The sequence below is a fragment of the Pleurodeles waltl genome, chromosome 3_1, assembly GCF_031143425.1.
Source record: "Pleurodeles waltl isolate 20211129_DDA chromosome 3_1, aPleWal1.hap1.20221129, whole genome shotgun sequence".
NCBI classification, from domain to species: Eukaryota; Metazoa; Chordata; class Amphibia; order Caudata; family Salamandridae; genus Pleurodeles; species Pleurodeles waltl.
The window spans coordinates 531,903,523-531,925,599 of record NC_090440.1 but is presented as its reverse complement, the minus strand read 5'-3'; positions in this window follow the sequence as shown (position 1 = coordinate 531,925,599).

Sequence of the window (22,077 nt, the reverse complement as noted above, 5' to 3'; positions counted from 1 at the left end):
CCAGCGCGGTCAGCAGTCGATTCCTTGGCAGAAGGTGAAGAGAGAGATGCAGAGGAACTCGGATGAGTTCTTGCATTCGTTATCTAAGGAAATCCCCAAAGCAGAGACCCTAAATAGCCAGAAAAGAGGGTTTGGCTACTTAGGAGAGAAGATAGGCTAGCAACACCTGAAGGAGACTATCAGAAGGAGTCTCTGACGTCACCTGCTGGCCCTGGCCACTCAGAGCAGTCCAGTGTGCCAGCAGCACCTCTGTTTCCAAGATGGCAGAGGTCTGGAGCACACTGGAGGAGCTCTGGGCACCTCCCAGGGGAGGTGCAGGTCAGGGGAGTGGTCACTCCCCTTCCCCTTGTCCAGTTTCGCGCCAGAGCAGGGCTGAGGGGTCCCTGAACTGGTGTAGACTGGCTTATGCAGAAATGGGCACCATGTGTGCCCATGAAAGCATTTCCAGAGGCTGGGGGAGGCTACTCCTCCCCTGCCTTCACACCATTTTCCAAAGGGAGAGGGTGTAACACCCTCTCTCAGAGGAAGTCCTTTGTTCTGCCATCCTGGGCCAAGCCTGGCTGGACCCCAGGAGGGCAGAAACCTGTCTGAGGGGTTGGCAGCAGCAGCAGCTGCAGTGAAACCCCGAGAAAAGGCAGTTTGGCAGTGCCAGGGTCTGTGCTAGAGACCCGTGGGATCATGGGATTGCACCAACAATGCCAGGATGGCATAGAGGGGGCAATTCCATGATCATAGACATGTTACATGGCCATATTCGGAGTTACCATTGTGAAGCTACATATAGGTAGTGACCTATATGTAGTGCACGCATGTAATGGTGTCCCCGCACTCACAAAGTCCGGGGAATTTCCCTGAACAATGTGGGGGCACCTTGGCTAGTCCCAGGGTGCCCACACACTAAGTAACTTAGCACCCAACCTTTGCCAGGTAAAGGTTAGACATATAGGTGACTTATAAGTTACTTAAGTGCAGTGTAAAATGGCTGTGAAATAACGTGGACGTTATTTCACTCAGGCTGGAGTGGCAGGCCTGTGTAAGAATTGTCAGAGCTCCCTATGGGTGGCAAAAGAAATGCTGCAGCCCATAGGGATCTCCTGGAACCCCAATACCCTGGGTACCTCAGTACCATATACTAGTGAATTATAAGGGTGTTCCAGTATGCCAATGTAAATTGGTAAAATTGGTCACTAGCCTGTTAGTGACAATTTGAAAGAAATGAGAGAGCATAACCACTGAGGTTCTGGATAGCAGAGCCTCAGTGAGAAAGTTAGTCATAATACAGGTAACACATTCAGGGCATACTTATGAGCACTGGTGCCCTGGCTGGCAGGGTCCCAGTGACACATACAACTAAAACAACATATATACAGTGAAAAATGGGGGTAACATGCCAGGCAAGATGGTACTTTCCTACACCGTGGTGCCCACACACTAAGTAACTTTGCACCCAACCTTCACCAGGTGAATGTTAGACATATAGGTGACTTATAAGTTACTTAAGTGCAGTGGTAAATGGCTGTGAAATAACGTGGACGTTATTTCACTCAGGCTGCAGTGGCAGGCCTGTGTAAGAATTGTCAGAGCTCCCTATGGGTGGCAAAAGAAATGCTGCAGCCCATACGGATCTCCTGGAACCCCAATACCCTGGGTACCTCAGTACCATATACTAGGGAATTATAAGGGTGTTCCAGTATGCCAATGTGAATTGGTGAAATTGGTCACTAGCCTGTTAGTGACAATTTAGAAAGCAGAGAGAGCATAACCACTGAGGTTATGGTTAGCAGGGCCTCAGTGAGACAGTTAGTCATCACACAGGGAATACATACAGGGCACACTTATGAGCACTGGGGCCCTGGCTGACAGGGTCCCAGTGACACATACACTAAAACAACATATACACAGTGAAATATGGGGGTAACATGCCAGGCAAGATGGTACTTTCCTACAGCAGCCCCAAAACTGTTTTTAATTATACACAATGGGAACATTGTCCGACTCCGCCGTAGGGGAGTTCTAAAACATACTCTGAAAAGTTTGCATATTTTTCTGGGCACAGTGTGAAAAATGCTGAGTCATATTGTTTTAAAGTACCACTTACTAAGGATATACATATATTAAAGACTAATACGACATTTATATATTCAGAATCCTTTATTTCCTGGTTGTCGATAGAAGGCTATGAATATTGGCTGAGAATGATTGATCTGAAAAGTATGTGGGGGACAAGAAATTGGCAAATTAAGCTTTGTTTAGAGCATGCCTTTTTCCTGTACAAATGATCTTTTTAAACGAAACAGTAAAACAGACAAGTTGTTTAGGCTTAGCTAAAATTAAGGAATTAAACATGCCCAGTATACCTGCCCGCCAAGTTTTATAAATGGCAAAAATATACCAATGCAACTAAAAATGAGCTTGATGAATGGGTCTAGAATGGTACATTTGATGCTTCACTGACACGTCCTGGCGAGTGGCTATTGTGGCCAATAGATACCAATGGGTGTCATTAACGTTTTATTAACTCCTCGGGGTTTTAGAACTAGTAGGCCAGACCCTCGCTATATATCATCCGAACATGTGGGTATAGTCACGACATATAGTGTAGGTAAATTGTGCCAGGGATGGTTAAAATCATCCTCACTTGACGCGGTTAGAGAACACCTCAGTCTCCTGTCTAATACTACTGACTTACAGGACTTCCTGTTAGGCCCCAGAAGTCACCGTAGGAAACATTTCTTATAAGAAGTATATAATGAAATTTGGAAGCTTTCCCAACGGGAAGCAGCTGCCCGGTTAAGGCAAATAGACCAGTAAAATCTAAAAAAAGGCATTAGCTGTTGTGGATAATGGGATTAACACCTTGTCCGACCGGATATATAGCATAAATAATATTGTCTCTTCTGCTATAGACATTATACAATCAGATATGTCTTCTTTACACCATGGACAGAGTCAGATCAGGTCCATTATGCAGTTGGGTTGGACACTTCAAACATTGAATGTGGGTCGCGTTCCCTGGCAGCATGTCAGTGCAAGGGAGATATTTTCTTCCTTTAATTTAATGCGACAACAACAACTAATGGCTAAAAAGGAAGCAACTTATGTCATGCTTAACATCGAGAAATTAGAAAGGTTGCCTTTTACTGTGGCCGAAATACCATCTGCTGAGTGGTTAATACATGGGGTTATTAATCTGCCTGTTTCAACACTTCAATTCACCTCTTGTTTAAAACACATTCCGGTAGGCAGATATGAGAAGCTGGTAGGTAGTTATATCCATGAGGTGTGGGAGCTTCTCTTCTCGTACAAATGCTTCAGTGGCATGAAAGAAGTCTTTTTTAGCGGTAGTGAATGCAAGACTTCAGTCAGCCACTCAATGGTTTGTAAACAGCTGTCCTTGCATGGGGCGTGTAACGCCTCTGCTGCGAACTTGACTTGTTATCTGAAGGGAGTTCCAGTCCCCTTGATTAGACCTACATTCCAGGTGCTTTCAAACGGCAGCTACGTCCTCCTCAATGGTGAAGACTGTTGTGGCATGCGGGCCGGAATAGTTTACGTTGTTTCGGTCTCTCAGGTCGTTACATGCTGCGGGAACGTACTTTTTCGCCCCACTAAAATTAAGGAGGTAGCTGATATTTGGCCTCACATTGCTACGTCAAACGTAAATTTTGACAAGTTGAGTAGACTCAAGGCTTTACTGTTTCAAAAGCATGTGGCTCTTACATCTGAGCATGAGACCTACGCACTTCAAGGTCATCAGCAGAAATACAGTCCCTGTTAAATACAAACTTTCCGAGACACTTTGGTGAACTCGTGGGACAAATATTTAATGCGTCCAGTACAACTGGAATCGCACATTTTTTCAAAGCTGTTGGTTCTGGTTTCATTCACACCTTCTCCTCCGTATTCGGTTTAATACCATCAGCAATCCACTTAATTTTCTCTAGTATTTTCGGGGGATTTCCGATAACTTTGGCTTTATCAGCTGGCATCCTGCTGTTGCTGTTCTTTATGCGCAATGGCTGTCCTGCCGCAACGAGGAGAAATGACGGCCCTCCCATCAGCGCAGCTGGGTCGTGAACATATGATGCAGTATTTTGGAGCAACACTCCTGGAGCAATTAGAGTGTGGTTGGTCTTTGTCATTTAGACCAGTCTTGTATTGTGTGCAGCCTGTGTTTCGGTGCCTCTGGTGCTCTTTCGAATATGCACTGGAAATCTGCCTTTCGAAGCGGCGCTTGCCTACAGTGGACGCTGATCTGTTGATGCCCGCGCTGAGGGTTCATTACCGGACATGTGTATTGAGGTTGCGTTTGCTACGAGAAGCTACTTATGAGTTGCCCTTCCTGGAGGAGGTTGTTCACGACTCATCACCGGGCACACCACGGGATGCCGCTTGGTTGAGACTGAGGCTACGGAACAAATCTGCTCCTTGATCCTTTGTGGCGAGGACTTTCCGATTTTAACATCGGCCGAAGTGGAAGATCTCCTATTCTCCATGACTCAGAATTAGATTGGAACTTTTCTAAATTGGCATGCCCTTCGAATTCGGTTTTATGCCACATGCTCACATTTTTAAATTGTCATTTAGGATGCTTATGTGTCCCTTCAACTTGTCCTAATTGGCTTTGCTTTTATATATCTTCAGTTGAGCTTTTTAGCAATAATATTTTAGCTTTGGCTTTGAACCACTTTCAACCGACAAGGGGAGGGTGTTGTGTAGTCATTTTAGTTATAGCTCCATGCACGTTGTTTTAACATACTAGACCGCTGTGCACTTTAACCTAGATATATTTTATTCAGCTTCGCTTTATTATTATTACGATAACCATTTTTACGGTCTTGTTTTATTTTCATCTATCTAACTGTTTTTGCCTAAGCCAGCACTCTGTGCTTCCTTCAAGGCTGCAGCTCGGTACATTGCCGGTGAACGTAGTAGAAATTGAGTCTCCAACATTTGGAGAAAATACACATCCTTACGTAGGGACATTTTCTCCGAACATCAGCTGTGTAATTATATAAACACTTCCTTGTCCTTTACACGTTAGAGGGAGATTCCATCCAGGGAACCACAACTGTATGCTGATTGCTGAATGCTTTGCTACAGATGCTAACGCAGACCCCAGGCCTTTGCTCAGGTATGAGGGTTGATGTCTTCCCAGGGGAACCTGAAAGGCAGAATTAGAGCTTAACATGCTGTGCTCAAATTACAACCTAGATAAGAAATGGTCCATCAATCGTAGTGACAATATGATAGCGTTGTTTTTATGCTTCACCCTTCTCGTCACAATTTTAATACTGTCATGTTGTGTCGTCCTTGTTATTGCAGCTCACACTTTGCTATATAAGATGCAGTAGTTTTATTAAACTCATTATTGAAACATATACTGCTTCTGTTTGTCATTTATATATGAGACTAAATTGTAAAGGAGAGAACCGGATGCGACCTGAGTGACCACAACTTCCCTAAGAAGCCTAGTATGTCATGCGCTTGGCTGCCCAATCATCACTATCATTTGGTAGAGATGAGGCACTGCTAGTTAGCCGGAGCAAAACCCGGATTAGAGCGACTGGTGTCACCCGCAGTGGGTTGGACTCAGTCTCCCACACCGCGGGCGATTCTACCGCTCAAAATCCAGTAGTCTCATTAGAATAATGAGAGCCTACGCGACACCAGAAAGCTAGATCATGGGAACACAATATGCAGGAATCTCTGCCCTTCTCACCAAGAGGCTCCAAATCATCCACAATGCAGCAGCCAGACTAACACTCAATCTCCTGGCCAACACCCACATATTCACTCACTTCAAAGACCTCCTGGCTCCCCATCCACAAGCACACCCTATTCATACTACTCATACATGTAAACAAAGCATTGCACAACATAGGTCCTACTTACCTTAATATCCACATCAGCTTTCATCCCCTCCCCCCTCCAACATCACCTGCTCTATCTGGTTCATAAAGCCTGCAACAAACTTCCCTTCCACATAAGAGCCACCAGCACATTTCTGGAATAAATTGAAAACATGGCTCTTCTAATAGGCTCCAGCTAGGGCTTCTCTCACTTCTCAAAGTGACAGGATACCCAACCAAGTGATATACACACTTCACAAATATACACAGCAGAGTAAATAATTGAACAGTTATACAGCTCTCTATTGTAATTGTTCCTTTCTATATGCTTTTTGCCTCATACAGATTTTCTCTTCAGAAACCCTTGGGTATAATTGGACATTTAAAGTTTCACCTTATACATTGTGATGTAAGATTATTTTATGTTGTATGATATTGTACATAATGGTTCATCCTCTGTTGCCTCCTTTTACCTTCTCCCCCTCCCTCTTACCTTGCAACTGGTTTGATCCGAAGCTCATTTAGAATGTTGGCAACTGTCTCTGGCTGAGGAGTTTCTGGTGAAGAGATGCCCAGGCAAGGTGGTGTATTGAGGAGACCACATGCGAATAAACTTAGTCTACTACTAAGGAGCTTCCTTCTTTATTTGCAACGTACTTATTTTGGTGACGAAGGTGGGATTCGCTCTGCACCGGGGGCAGTGAAGGGCTCCTCACCCCTGAGTTCATTCGCACCATCTGTTCTTCTAAGGGCCATTTTGTATTATCATTAAGAGAGACTTACCTTCAGAGACTCACCCGGTACCCCTTGTATACCTGTTACCATCCATTGGTGAGGATTGTGGAGTCTGCCTGAGGTGGCGCTGTTTTGCACCGTGGGATCAGCTTGGACAAGTGTAGCTGCCTGGTTTCTGTGCCTTTAGAGTTCGAGCTGAGAGGAGGAGTTCATTGTTGGAGCACCCAGCTGGTTGGAGAGGATCTAGGGGACTGCCAGAGTGAGCTGCCCTGCCGTGTGCAATCGTGGGGGTAGCTTTGGTAAATTTGCTGCTTAGTCCCAGTGCTGCTTGAGTTCGAGAGAAGGAGTTCATCTTCTGATCTCCCAGCTGGCTTCCTAAATATTCTCTGCTGTTACAGGTGGGGGCTTAGCACGCTGGGAGTCCTGTGCAGGCTTATCAGGAAGTTGCCTGACCGGATTCCTTTTCGCTACGCTACTCTCCGCTGTCAATTGGCTGTGGGCGGGTTATTGTCTGTTGGCCTGTGGGAGTTTCTGATATGTGGGGCGTGAAGCATCATCTCCACTTCAGGATCATCAAGGAGTTGCCGGACAGTATTTCTTTTTTCGTCTCACACACGCTCTGCTGTCTTCCGGCAGCTGGCGTGTGCACAGTCAGATTTCCGAGGCAGGTCTGATCCGAGGTCAGTGTGCGCTTGCCTCCTACGTCTCCTCTTAATCTTCTTCACGCTCTGCTGGCTTCAGGTGGCTTGCGCGTTGTGTTCTGCAGGCTGGGGGATTTCTGCTCCTCAAGAGTGAACGTCCACCTCCAGCGACGCACATTGACTTTTTGGAGGACTCATCGGCACCCACCCATCAAAGCATGGCGGATTGGATAGTCGGGGGCGTGGGTTGCTTTCACTGCTTCCTGCTGTGTGAGGGATTTTTAGTTGCGGGCAACATCTTTGTGGAGCTGTGTAGGTTCCTGTAGGGTGTCAGATTGCTTGGCTCTACCTCCCATGGCTCCTGTTACTACATCCCCCGTTTGTGTTACAGTGGGAGGATTCCCTCCGTGGGTTGTTTCCTTGGTACAAGGATATATATATATATATATATATATATATATATATATATATATATATATATATATATGTATATATATATATGTATATATATATACATATATTGTTTAGTATTTAGTATTGTTGATGTAGCTTAAGTGGATAGTAGCACTACTACTATAATTACTGCATTCTACCTTAATGCTTTGAGTAGAACTACATACCTTAATGCTGTGAGTAGAACTAGCTATCTTCATAGAGTCATCATCTCTCGCTTTACCTCAGTACCTGTGCTATTTATCGTTCTAGAGTAATCCCTGTGCAGTATAAAAATGGCTGTTGCAAGCATGCTACAGCCTCCACCCTTCTTCAATGACATGGGAGAACCCTCTTTACCTTGGAGAGAATGGGCTAAAATGTTTGAGTCTTATTTAATTGCTATAGGTGGGGAAATGTTTTGGGCTGTGAGGAAGCAACACATTTTTTTGCACAATTTAGGTACAGATGGTAGAAATGTCTATGAAAGTTTAACAGATTTGGAAGTAGAGTTAGAAGAGGGAGAGAATTCCCTAGATTAGTATCAAATTACCTTTTGCAAGTTAGAAGGGCATTTTGGACAAAAGGTAAATCTAGTCATAGAAAGACATAAGTTTTTCTGTAGAATACAAAGGAAATCTGAAAGAGTAACTTCGTACATAGCTATCTTAAGACTAGTTGGCGAAAACCTGTGACTTTGGACCCTTAAATGACTCTTTAATAAGAGATCAATTGGTGCGCTGTACTAACAATCTGCACATTCAAGAGAAATTGTTAGCTCACAACCCTAAGCTAAAAGAGGTAATAGATACAGGGAAGAGAGTGGAACATACAGTGTATTAAAGAAATGAAAGTCACTTCAGATTCTGACAATGTAAAGGTGATTGGAGATGTAAATTAGCTAGAATTCCTTTCACCGTGTAATAATGAAGTACACAAGGTACATGATATACGCTACAAGAAAAACATCATAGAAGACAAAGATGGAATAAGGTCACAATGTTATTGTTGCAACAATAGTAATCATCTAGCCAATAACCCTACTTGTCCAGCTCGACACTGTGAATGTAAGAAGTGTCATACAAAAGGACATTACGCCAGGCCGATAGGAATAAATCATCCCTGGTTTGGCACAAGGACTATAGTCTTCATTAATACAAAGGGGGAAGATGTGTTGTAATTGTTCCTTTCTATGCACTGTTTGCCTCATATACCGTTTCTCTTCAGAAACCCTTTGGTATAATTTTATTTATTCTGTAAGGTTATTTAATGTTGGATGATATTGTACATAATGGTTCATCCTCTGTTGCCTCCTTTTACCTTCTCCCCCTCCCTCTTACCTTGCAGCTGGTTTGATCCGAAGCTCATTTAGAATGTTGGCAGCTGTCTCTGGCTGAGGAGTTTCTGGGGAAGAGACGCCCAGGCAAGGTAGTGTATTGAGGAGACCACATTCAAATAAACTTATTCTACTACTAAGGAGCTTCCTTCGTTATTTACAACACTCTCACAACTTCATTTGGTAGACAGCAGAACTGAGCACATCTTATATGTTCACGCAACATGCAGCTGCTCAGTTACTTAGAGCTCCCAGTATAAAACAGAAAACAGGTTACCCCTGTCATATGCCCAAGGCTAGGCAGTGAGAAATTCAGAAAAGCCTTATCAATATAAGTGATGAACTACCTTCATGCAGCTCATAAATAAGTTTAGCAAGTAAGTGAGTTTTGGTAACAAGGAACCAAACCCAAAATAGAATTAAGGGCCTCATTACGAGAATTGTGGTCCTAAGACTGCCAGCCTCGCGGATGAGGTCGGACAACTGCAGCTGTGACGGTCCAACCACCACATGACAACTTTGGCGGGCGACTCGTCTAAAGACTGCCGTCTCCGCCAGGATCAAAGATCCTGACAGGGTAATGGTGGTCTTGGTTGTACTCAGCCAGGGCGGCGCTGAACTCAGCGCCACATGGCTGATTACAATCTTGTTTTCTGCCAGTCGTTTCATGGCAGGTTCCCCACCATGAAAAGGCTTGTGAAGAACAAGTGCTGGGAGCTGCAGGGGGGCCCCTGCACTGCCCTGAATAGCAGGACAGGGCCCGCCCTGTGAAGCACTCTCAGAATTCACACGGACTGCTTTGCAGACAGTGCGCATTCCGAGAGTGCTGGTCAGCCAACTCTGTGCTGTGGGATAGCACTTGGCTCGTAACACTGTTCCCGCCGGTCTGACATGCAGGAATGCTCTATTACAATGTTTCTGCTGGTCAAACCGGCAGGAACATTGTAATAGGGTAGAAGGGGTGCCACAGCCAAGAAGGGGCCTCCGCCATGGCGGTGGCGTCATCCCCGCAAGTTTGGTGGTCCTGTGTTAAGACCGGCAAACTCATAAGTCTCCTGAACCTAACACGAAATGTGACTCAATGTGCTTTAAATACATTTGAGAAATGCATTCATTTTTTCTGAAATATAAGCTTGGCAGTTTTTGAAAATGCTGACATTTAACCATAATATACAAACCATTGTCTTTGTGTAAGGAAGCGTAAATCCCCGCTTACATGTGTTCAGTTTTCATGGAATCTGACTAGTATTTTGTCTGAAACACTCCGCTTTCATTTTCAGCAAATGCATTTTTGGTCCTTCCCAACATGAGCTTGTAACACTCACTTAAGCTACTTGGACCTCTCCAGAATCTGATCAGGTATTAAAAAGAATTGCAGTAAAAAAACATTTTGCAGTATTTTTGCAGCTGATGCAAAATGTGCCTATCATACAAATACTGCATGACCCATGGGTTGGTGCCAAAGAGGGGATGGTGGACAGAACAGCGGTTGAGAATGTTTGCCAGGAGGCCAACACAGTCACATACCAGCTGCACCCCAGTCTCCAGCAGGTCTTTTTTTACTCACAGCTCTGCAGGATTTAAGCTGCTAAGGCCAAAAGCTGAGGACTGGCATTTTGAGAGCTCTTTTGAGGTGCCCCCCCCTCCTTCCCAATGCAGAATGGGAGACTGGGATTGGTATAACCATCCATTCAAGGAAATGAACAGCACAAGGGAAGAGGTTAAGAAGAGGTAGAGGACAAAGCATGCAGGACTACTACTCAGGTGAGATTCATAAAAGGAGGCTGGTATGCAAATACAACCAGCAATCCTGTTATCAGTCTATAAAGCACCCATTAACCCAAGGTCAGGTACCACTTGCTTCAGAAAGATGACATTTGTTGCCTCGAGACTGGCTGATTTTGTCAGTATGTAACTAGAGGCACTGAAATTCTTCTGCATCCTAAGACTACAAGCCTGGAAAATGCCACTTAAAAAAAAAAACGTAAAACTGTGCTATCTGCTATTAATAATTTTGAAAGAAAACACATGTATTAAAAACCAAATTCAACAAAACCACAAGTTAATACCCTATTTTAACTCAAAATTAATAACAATATTGTCATGAAATCTGCATGCAAAGGTGAAGAAGGAACTTGAATTCCTTAAAAAGGCAGTCTGGTCTATCCACTCTCTACCTGCTAGATTAAGTGCATAAGTACCGAAAAACTTCTGTAGAAAATTAATCATCTCAGATGTGTCAGTTTAATTTCATTTCAAAGTACTTTTTTGTGTCTGTAAAATAATATGTACATTTAATCCAGTCACACACCTGGGCACATTAGACATCATCATGGAACTAAAGGGGTAAATGTTCATCATCACACTGGGGAGGTTCCTCTTTTGTGTCCAACTTTATCTGGAAAAAAGACCATGCCCACTTCTAGTGTCTGATGTATAAGGCCATACCAAGTCACAAAGCCATTGGATTTCTGAAAACAAAATTGATTTTTACAATATACGAACACCCTTTTACCAGTCTGAAAAGTCTTTCTATTTTGTAAAATACCTTTTGTGATCTTTCTGAGTTGCAAAATATGTGAGGGTGTAGAAGTGGCATTCTTCCTATATTAGGAGTTGGAAAGGTACGTATCAATGGTTTGCAAGCTTAATTGTGGTCACACTCCATTGATCAGTTACCAACTATATTCCTAATGTTTACCTTTTGGGAATAGAGTTGGCAGCCTGAAGGTTAGAGGGGGAACAGGTAGCTATCCTAAGGACTTCTGCATGATCTCCCTGCCTTCTCCTGATGTTTTCTAAATGGCAAAGATTTTAAGCAATGCCTAGCACTTTAATGAGCATATGCTGCTTTAAGTTTATCATTTGGAAATGAACATAGAGGGACAGAGGGATGCTATTCCTTACATGATCCATCCCTGAGTTCGCAGCCACTCACAAGGGATTGCAAATTGTGACCTGCCTAGTTATTCTGTGAGGTTGGATCTTTGAATGTTTATGTTTCAAGTTTATTGTTAAGATTGAAACAAGGTCATCATTCCTAAAATACAAGACACATTAAAAATGATCAGCAATTCCTTCAACCACCAACCAATAAAAGATCAGTACGAATAATGAAAATTAAAATATCTTCTCAAAACCCTTATCAAGTTAAAAAAATTAAAACACACATTCACTAGGAGGAGATGTTATAAAATGCAAAAATTCAACCATGGTTATCAGATTATATCTACACAATAAAGGATTTGAATACCATCTACGGGATTAATTGAGAGCCAGACAGAAAGATAACATGGCATCCATTACAGAATTGCCACATAAAAGGATCTTTTCGCAGACAAGCCCACCTGCTGATAAGGGATATCAAACGTAGATGTCCAGGACTTAGTAAGTATTAACATTCTTACATTATGATAAACAAATAAGTTCAAGTACCTTTGGGTCTTATAGGCAACCTTGTTTGGAAACAAATGATTTTTTTTTACCTAGTGCAATATTAATTGTCTATTTTAAAGCTCAATCCAGAAAGGGCATGTCTAAGATAAAATCGCAATGAACTAGGAGACCAGGAATCAATGAGTGATACTGAATAGTCTAGTTTACATAGTGCAATTTGTAGATTTACTGAGAACGTATCATTCATATAGAGAGCTAAATAGAATTCCTGTTTTAATAGTTCTCTAGATGAGCCTTTTTCTACATGGATTATATTATATTCCCATTTTACTACCTTTGCAATTCCATAAGTAAAGGTGCTGATAAATCATTCGAAGTGTAAAGCCTGAATTGGGATTGCAGAACTTACTTAACTAAATTTATTAAGAATTTTTCTTTCATACAGATTCAAATAGGATCATTTAGATATTTATACATAAACTAAGGCATAACTTAAAGTAGGCGGTAATTTTACTTTTTAGATTTGTAACAGATGTGAAAAATTATGTCTCCCCAGGGACGTATCAAATTGAAGTGCCACTGCGTGTTTTAAGAATCAGCTCCCATTTTTAAAAAAAATGTTGCTCACTGTCAAGATTGTGAGCATAAATTCAACCTAGGTATAGTACATGATTTGTTCCACATTTTACCAACAAAATAGATTACAGTGTTCCTAACTCTGATTGCTAATACTCTAGTTTTACAGGTATTAATTTTAAGGTGATGCTTTTCTGTATATGCTTTAAGCACGTTTAAAATCCTTTGTAGTCCAAATGGTTTCTGATCAAATAATGACACACATCTGCATACATGAACAGGTGGAGGGTGTGAGTTCCTACAAAAAATGTGATGTTAAATCATGCAAAAATAAATAATATTGGAGCCAAGATACTGCCCTGTTCCAGACCATTCTCTGTTTTTTATCTCAGGCATTAACCTTTAAGTCGCTCCCATCAGAACTTTACACCATGTTGAGTTATACAGCATGATTATTACTTTTAAGTGTCCTAAAGAAATCTGTAATCCAACTATTTTCTTCCACAAAACAGGTCTGTCATCTCTCAAAAGCTGTGGAGAAAGCTATAAATGGGGTATATAGTATTTGCAACTTAAAAGTTACATATTTGTCAATTATCGTTTGAACAACTGCAATATTGTCCATTACAGGACATTTAGGTCTAAAACCTGCTTGGTCTTGTGGGTTAATTTCATCATCAAATGTCTTACAAATGCTCCAAAATACTTTGTGCAAACAATTTTCCAGTTGCATCAAGGAGAGCTACTTGCCTGAAATTACAATGATTTGATCTGTTGCCTTTTTTAAACAACAGAATCATGTTTCTTCCTTTCTATGAGCTTGGAATGCGACTTGTTCCAAAACGGTATTCAAATAATGGGGCTAAAAAAGTTCTGCATGCCTCCCGATCAGCTTTCAGTACTAAAACTGCCATTTGATCTGGGCCCGAGGCTCCTGATATTCTTGCTCGTCTTATATCATTTTGAATCAGTTTACCTTATGGGGGTAGAAACATCTTAGATTTTTTGAGATTGGGCTAAGTAATTATCAAGAAGAGAGTCAATAGCTAGATCTTACGTATTTCGAGCATAAAGTATAGTAATGTAATTGGACTGGTAAAATAGAGCCACTCTTTTTGGTCCCACTTTTTTAGCGCTATTAGTCTAAAAAATTCATGTGAGTTTTTTGTTTGTAGGCGCTTGATGGAGATCGGCCTAGTTTCGAAGCAAGACAGTGTCTTTTTCTTATTTTTGTAAAGGCCTGGACTTCTTTACTCCGATTTTTCAGTCTGGAACAAAAATTGTTTCTGGTGAGTCTATTTGTTCTCTTTGATAGTTTAACTCAGACAAGATTTTTTTCCACCAAGCTTTTTTTTTAGGCTTCTTCCAATCCCAATTATTCCTCTGTGCCGCTTGATAAAGATGTCTCAAACTCCATAACTATATTCAGCTTAACGTCCGTACTTATGGACAGCCCCCCCAAGAAACTTTTAACAAAAACATCTATGCTTTTTGTATTCCAGTAAAGATGGCAATGTCAACCTGACCATTATGAGTCACCAATGACCACTCTATTGTTAATTGGAGCGGATGGAAACTTGAAGAAGTGTGTGGTTGTCGAGCTTTTGATCCATTTTGTTCAGGTGAAGAATCTGGCCAAATAGACCATAACTAGAGATTGTACAGTCAATTATTGATGATCCAAACCTGCTTATTCTGCCTTGCAGGGACATCAGGTGCAGCTCTTCCAATAATAATAGTGCCTCAGTTGTCTGCCCCTTGAATCAACCATATGATCACCAGGACTCTATTTCTGGTATAGACCAAGCATTGTCCATTTATTTATTTCTATACGATTTAAGTAAATTGGCAGACATCCTTGCATTAAATTCTCCCACAGTTAAAAATGAATAACTAGGATTATTTTCAATTGCACATTCAATGAATTTGAATGCACTAGCTGGAATTAGGTTCTTTTTCTGACCTGGAGCTATATAGATGTTAAATAAAAGCAGTGAACTGTTATTGTTACTCCTCTGCCATTTTATTCTTGTTCATTGGAAATAATAATTGGGTCCGGAGAAAATCTCGAAATTCTAATAAAAATCTGAAGACAGTAAAAATAGCTAGGCCGTCCTTTGCATGGTCTTTACTTGAACAGTATGCAGGGTTGTCAATTACATAATAATTTTTATAAGCCACTTTCTTTACCCACCAAGTATTCTGGAGACACACAATCAGAGGTTTCAGGTTACTAGGTAGAGCATTTTACATCACTAAGGTCCTCATTACGAGTTTGGTGGTCAGAGGACCGCCATGGTGGAGGTGGTGGTTGCACCGCTGCTGGTCCGGCGGGGAAGACCGCCATATGATCATGGCGGTCTTCTGAACCGAACACAGCCAATTCACTGCCAGTGAGGATGGACCGCCTTGGACGGTGGTAGGCATCTCCAGCCCGCAGAGCGTATTGCGAGGTTGCACACCACCAGGGTTTCCGCCGCAGTCGCACCACCACCAAAACCCTGGTAGAAACAAAACACATAAAAGGGGACAGTCACCTTCAGGAACACAGACACGTCCTAAGCCGACCTGAGTCCTCCCAATGCTCCTGCTTGCACTGCAGCTCCAGAACCAGTGATAACAAAGAGGACAACAACCGTAAGTACACACACCTAGCACACACTGGAGGGAAAGCCATTAGAACACATGAACACAACACACAGCTGGGACGGATGGAGACTGACACACACACACACACGCCCACACACAAAACACACACATACACATGTGCCATACACACATCAAGCACAACACACGTATCAGACACACCTCCCCGCATACACACATCACCGCCACACGCCAACACACATATGCACAATACCACAGAGTCATACACCAACACAACAGCAGCTACACAAACGTGTTCCACTACATAGCACTGCCCACCTACACATGACAACACATACCCACAACAACACACATAGACAACTCACAACCAGTCAACACAGGCACACACCCACACAACGTACCAAATAACACATCACGCCCACACAGCACACAATGCAGATGACAAAGCCATACCTACATACACGACGCACACACAACCACACAATGGCAAACAACAACAACACATCACACAACACAGAATGCACAACTAAGCAACACACATGCATGGAACCACAGAATCTTAACACTCACACAAAACACATCACTAACATCAGGACCAATGGCAGGGCCACACACACACACACACAGTTGCATACCAGGCAACACAGCTAGCACAACCAACACACACTATTCACACACACAAACCAAAGTCCACAAACAGCAAACAGAAATGTAGAAGGAAAGGTCGGACTACCATGTCATCATCGACACCAACAGTAGGCTGAGCTTGATGTATTAAATGTGAATATAAATAAAATAAACAACTATATACAAGTAAAGGGTCAGTGGCCAATCCATGTCCGTTTGTGCCAATGGCACGTATGCAGCATATCTCTGCCCCAACGTGACACCTGACTGCAAATTATACCTCCACATGGTAGGGGCATCAAGGGGGCTGGCAGGGACCTCAGAGGTGAGGGTGTGTTGGTGGAGGGGGGAGGTCTGGGCTTGGGAGTGGGGTCATTGGGTTTGGGTTTTGGGGGGTTTGGGTGGGGTGTCTAGCTCTGGGAGAGGGGATTGTGGATTTGGGTGCGATAGATTTCTTTGCAGGTGGATGAGCATGGGATGCACCGGGGGGCATGGGAGGATGCAGAAGTGGAAGGGCTGGACTTTGGCAGGGACACAGGGTGCTTCGAGGACTCATGGGGTGGGAGAGGGGCAGGGGACTGGGTAAACTAAAAAAAGCAAAACGTTTTTTATGTACACGAAGTCATTCATGGGAAAAGCGTTTTGGAGTGGTGGGAGTGATTGTCACATGTGTCCTTGTGTGTGTCTTGGGTGCAGGTGCTTGAATGGAATGCTGGGTGTCAGTTCTGTGGGTGAGTGTGGGTGTTTAGGTGTCTTAGAGGAGGGAGGGAGGAGGTGCTGGGAATGGCCAGGATGGATGGGTGACTGTGGGTTGGGGTGGTGGCTGCAGGCATTGTGGATGTGCTGCATGTGGGGATGTCGGTGGTTGAGGTGGGTGTGGATATGGTGACTGGGGTGGATGTCTGTGGGTCAGCTATTATGGTGACTGTGGTAAGATGGGAGTAGTGGCTGGATAAGGGATGTTGATGTAGTGCCAGCAGGTGTGAGTGGTATAGTGGCTGTGATGGTGCATGGAGTGGATGTTGTTGTGTCTGCAGGTGTGTGTTGTCTGTGTGCATGCCGGTAATAGGTCTTGTGGTGCTTGTGTTTGTCATGTGCAGCCGTGTCTGTTGGAGTGGATGCCTGCGTGTGTAAAGGTGTTCTCTGGATGGGTGTGGGGAGAGGGGATTGGGATTGGGAAGAGGTAGGTGGAGGGGGGACGGTAGACAAAGGGACACTGGCTGCCGTCAGGGAGGAGGCCATAGCCTGAAAGGATCTCTGCAGGCCAGCCAGGGCACCATGAATGCCTTCCAGAAACACATTGCTCTGTTGCACTTGAGCTGCCAGTCCCTTGATGGCATTCACAATGGTGGTCTGACCCACAGAGATGGACCTCAGGAGGACAATAGCCTCCTCATGAGGGCAGTAGGGATGACTGGGGCGGGGGCAGAGGTGCCTGTGGCGAAGGAGACACCCACCCTCTTGGTTGAGTGGGCACGGGCAACTGGGTGGGGAGCAAAAGAGAGGGCAGGGCTAGTAAGGGGGGTGGTGGACAAACATGGTGCTGGGGTGGTCCCATATGGGTCTGCCACCACCAGGGAATGTCCACTGGAGGAGGATTCTGAGGATGATGATCCGGTCTCCCACGTGGCACTCCTCTGTCCCACTGGGGCCCTCAGCATCCCTGGATTCAGCCTCATGGGTCCCGTGGGCTGCTGCTTCCCCACTCGCCAGTGACCCTTCTCCTTCGCCAGATGATGCTGATGCACACAAAGGGAGAGAAAGACGGGGAGAGAGAGAAACATTAGGAAACGGTCAAAACCTAACTTGCATTAACACATGTACATGTACATATCACACATTACATCACATGTCAGGGCATGCCATTGCAGTTGCACTCCAAGTCTGCCAATACTTATTTCACCTGCAAAGTTATAATGGACAGTTAACATCAGATGTGCACACAAGTAGGAATATGGACATAAAGTGGCAGTGACACTGCATTACACCAGGATTTTTTGGCAGGGGTATATGTAAATTCACATGGATTCACAAAATTGTCACTTCATGACCTCCCTGGGCACTTACCACATCTAGTACCATCCCATTGTTGTAAGGCCAAGCCAACACACTGATATCTACAAGAGCTGCACTTGCTGTACCCTTTGCGCTCATGTAAGATCATTTAGCAGTACCCCTTTGTTGTGTCCCTACACATCCCTAAACACTGAAGGTGACATTTGATTGCATAGTCAGCCATCAGGCCAATACTGCTGTCTCATTGAGGCCCTTGTTGTGGTGGAAATGAGAAGGCAGACCCACTTACAGTCAATAGCAACCGCTATACCAAACCAATACATACACTGTTCCAGTAGGAACCCAACACAGATGGATTTGCATTTACAGCTCTGATACACTGATGGCGATGGTTAGAGCTGCTCAGACACAATGCATAGGTAGTCAAAACAGCCCCAAACAAGGTACGTTTGGGAGTGCACTCCACTGACAGCGTTGTTTTGTCACACATAAATCATGGATACCCTGGCAGGGACACTGATACCCATTGTAGTTATGTGTCTACTATTGTCCACATTTACAGTATGGCAGAATCAAGCCACCCAATCCCACTCAAGCCATGTCAAGTGTGAGATAACATCCAGTACTCACCCCCTTGAGGCTGCTGTGCTGCCCTCAAGTGCCCATCCTCCATAGGGTAGGCCACTGCCAAAATGTGGGCCATAAGGGGGGGTCAGGGTCTGATGGGCACACCTTCCTCGTTAGGAGGACATCCCCAGCTGGGCCTCTGCGATCTTCTGGGCCTAGCTTCTCAGGTCCTCCCCACCATTTTCTGTAGTGGGTGCTCCGCCGGCTTTGGACCCCCTAGTGTCCGCACTTGCTTGGGGCTGGCACGCCATTTCCCCTTCTTCTGATGGGTGCTGCACTGGATGGATGACACAGACAGGAGGAGAACTTGATTATGAGTGGCACAACATCGACAACAGTGGACTACAAACACCAGACACACCACATCGCCATCCACATCAATCCAAACGGGTCACACTCCAGATATCCATGCCCCTAGCATGCATGCACTCCATGGCCAATATGCCTACGCCACTCACTACAACACACACACCCTTCACACACTACAATGACATGGGGCTCACCTGCGCCTCTGTTGCCCCATACAACTGTTCATAGAGGGGTAGGACCCCTTCCACTAGTTTCTCCAGTTCTTCTTGGGTGAAGGGCGGGGCCCTATCACCTGCAGGACTTGGCATGATGACTCCCAGAGACAGTACACAGCAGCTCACGTAGTGGAGGTGTTGCTTTCAGGAGTGTCGGGAGTCAAGTGAACGATGCAGCAGAAAATGGCGGTCACGGCTGCCGCATACAGGACCATCACCACCGGCGGTGATCCTCATTGGGCCCAGTCCCCCATAGGCAGCAATGTTAACCAATGAGAAGTTGCACCGCGGTTGCAACCGCCTACTGCCATGATTGCATACACTGGCGAACTTGCATCACTTCCAACTGTCCTGTGCTGCAGGACAGGCAGCTGCCATTTTACTTACAGGTAATGGGTTTTTCCCAAAAATGTAAGTGTGTCATGAAAGTGAAATGTCCATAATTCTGCACAGGCCCATGTATTTACATCATGTATTGGCACATACATGGGACATTCAACACAGATGTCACCAGAAGTGCATTTGCCCCTACATGCTGCCCATAGGCGGTGTTGCATCCTAGATCACTGTCATATCTACACACATGGTACATGATGGACACAGATGTGCACATAACATGGAACATAACACATGTATTTGGTGGCACAAACAATGTACAGGGCAACCAATGGGCAGCATGCATGGCATTAATGGCACTCCTGCATACACAATGAAGTAACTGTTACCCGTTCAGGCATGTCTGCATTGTTTAGTGTGTGGCACGAGATATTGAACTGCTAACGTGTCACATGCAACATCTTCTCCTCTACATCCTAGATACCATGTAATGAGGATAAGGAGAAATGCACCTGTGTACCGTCCATTAGTCGACCTCGACACCTTGGAAGAGAGACACATCGTGCAGACCTATAGTCTGAATTGTGTCACCATCATGAAGCTCTGTACTCAGTTGGAGCCTGATCTACTGCCTGACATCCACAATCCCTATGCCATCCCTTCCATGGTCCTAGTATTGTCGGTGCTACACTTCCTTGCACAGGGTCCTTTCAGGTCACAGTGGGCTTGGCTGCAGGGATGTCACAACCCATGTTCAGCATCGTGTTGTGGGATGTACTGTCAGCTTTACTAAAACACGTGGACGCTTACATCAGGTTCCCCCGACCTGCAGATTTGCCCACTTTGAAGGCTGACTTCTATGGGCTGGGACACATCCCTCCCATGATTGGTGCAATTGATGGCACCCATATTGCTATAGTTCCTCCAAAGCTCAACCAACAGGTCTATCATAGCCAGAAAAACTTTCATTCCATTAACATGCAAGTGGTGTGTTTGGCGGACCAGTACTTCTCCCAAGTGACTGACAAGTTTCCGGGATCTGTCCATGACGCCTACATGTTGAGGAACAGCAATGTCCCACACATGATAGCTTGGCTCATTCGTAGGTATCAGTGTGGATATGTGTCTCTGTTGTTGCACCTGTCAACACTACCTTCCCTGTGACTGTCCTTGGTTTCCAACTGGCCCTGCCTTTATTCATACAGGAGACTCAGGGTATCCTAACCTTCCCTGGCTGTTAACACGAGTGAGGTACCCTACCATGGATGCAGAGACACGTTACAATGAGGCCCACAGCAGGACGAGGAGTGTGATAGAAAAGACTTTTGGCCTACTCAAGGCAAGATTCTGGTGTCTCCACGTCTCAGAAGGTGCCCTCCTCTACAATCCCCAAAATGTTTGCCAAATTATTGTTGCCTGCTGTATGCTCCACAATCTGGCCCTCAAATGTCCTGTCCCATTACTGACAGATGAGGAGATGGCCGCTGGACCAGTGGGTGGTGATGGTCATATGGAAAGTGATGAGGAGGCAGATGATGATGATGCAGCAGAGTTTAGGACGGAGCTGATCAATCAGTACTTCCAATGACATACAGGTATGTTGCGTGTGTAATGTAGCAGGTGAAATATTTGCACTTGGATTCAATAGACAGCCCCTCCTGGCCAGGTATATCAGTAGGAATGTCACTTTGACACTTACCATTTGTGGGTGGTGATAGACAACTGCGTTTATGTCAGGAGCATTGTCAGTGGTCTAAACACTGCCATTTGTACCATATGCAGGTTGCTAGTTTGACGTCTACTGAAGACAGTCCTGTAGTGTACAATGTTTCATGTCTTCTCCTGTCCAGAAGTGAGGCAAGGTGTGGGTTCTGCACAGCATTTCCTTTCATATCCTAACTGTTGCCTGACCCATTCTTTTCAAGTTGGGTCTGCCAACAATTGGAGGTGTTGTGTTGAGCCCATTCCAGATGTCAGCTACAAGTTTTTGGTTATGTCATTCTTGTGTTTCTTGATGTAGAGGTGTATTGTGTTGTGCCTTGTTTCCTTGCCAAACCACAAGGGGCACTGCTACAAATTACTGCATATGTGCATAGGGTGGCACCATGGCTTACATCCTGATTTGTGTCCCTGTGTTGTTCTTTTTAAAGATTGGATAACTAGATCTACTCCGGTGTGTGGCTGGACTGCTAACTCTCCTTGAGAAGTCTAATGTGGCATCTCTGGTGTCCTATGTTCCCTGAGGGGGATGTCTCCCTCTACTGTGATTTGCACTGGCTGTAGGTTGATGGGTGTTATGACACATGACATTTCAGTTTGCTCACATTTCCAAATCATACAATATAGACACAAATGCATATGCTGTGCTCTAC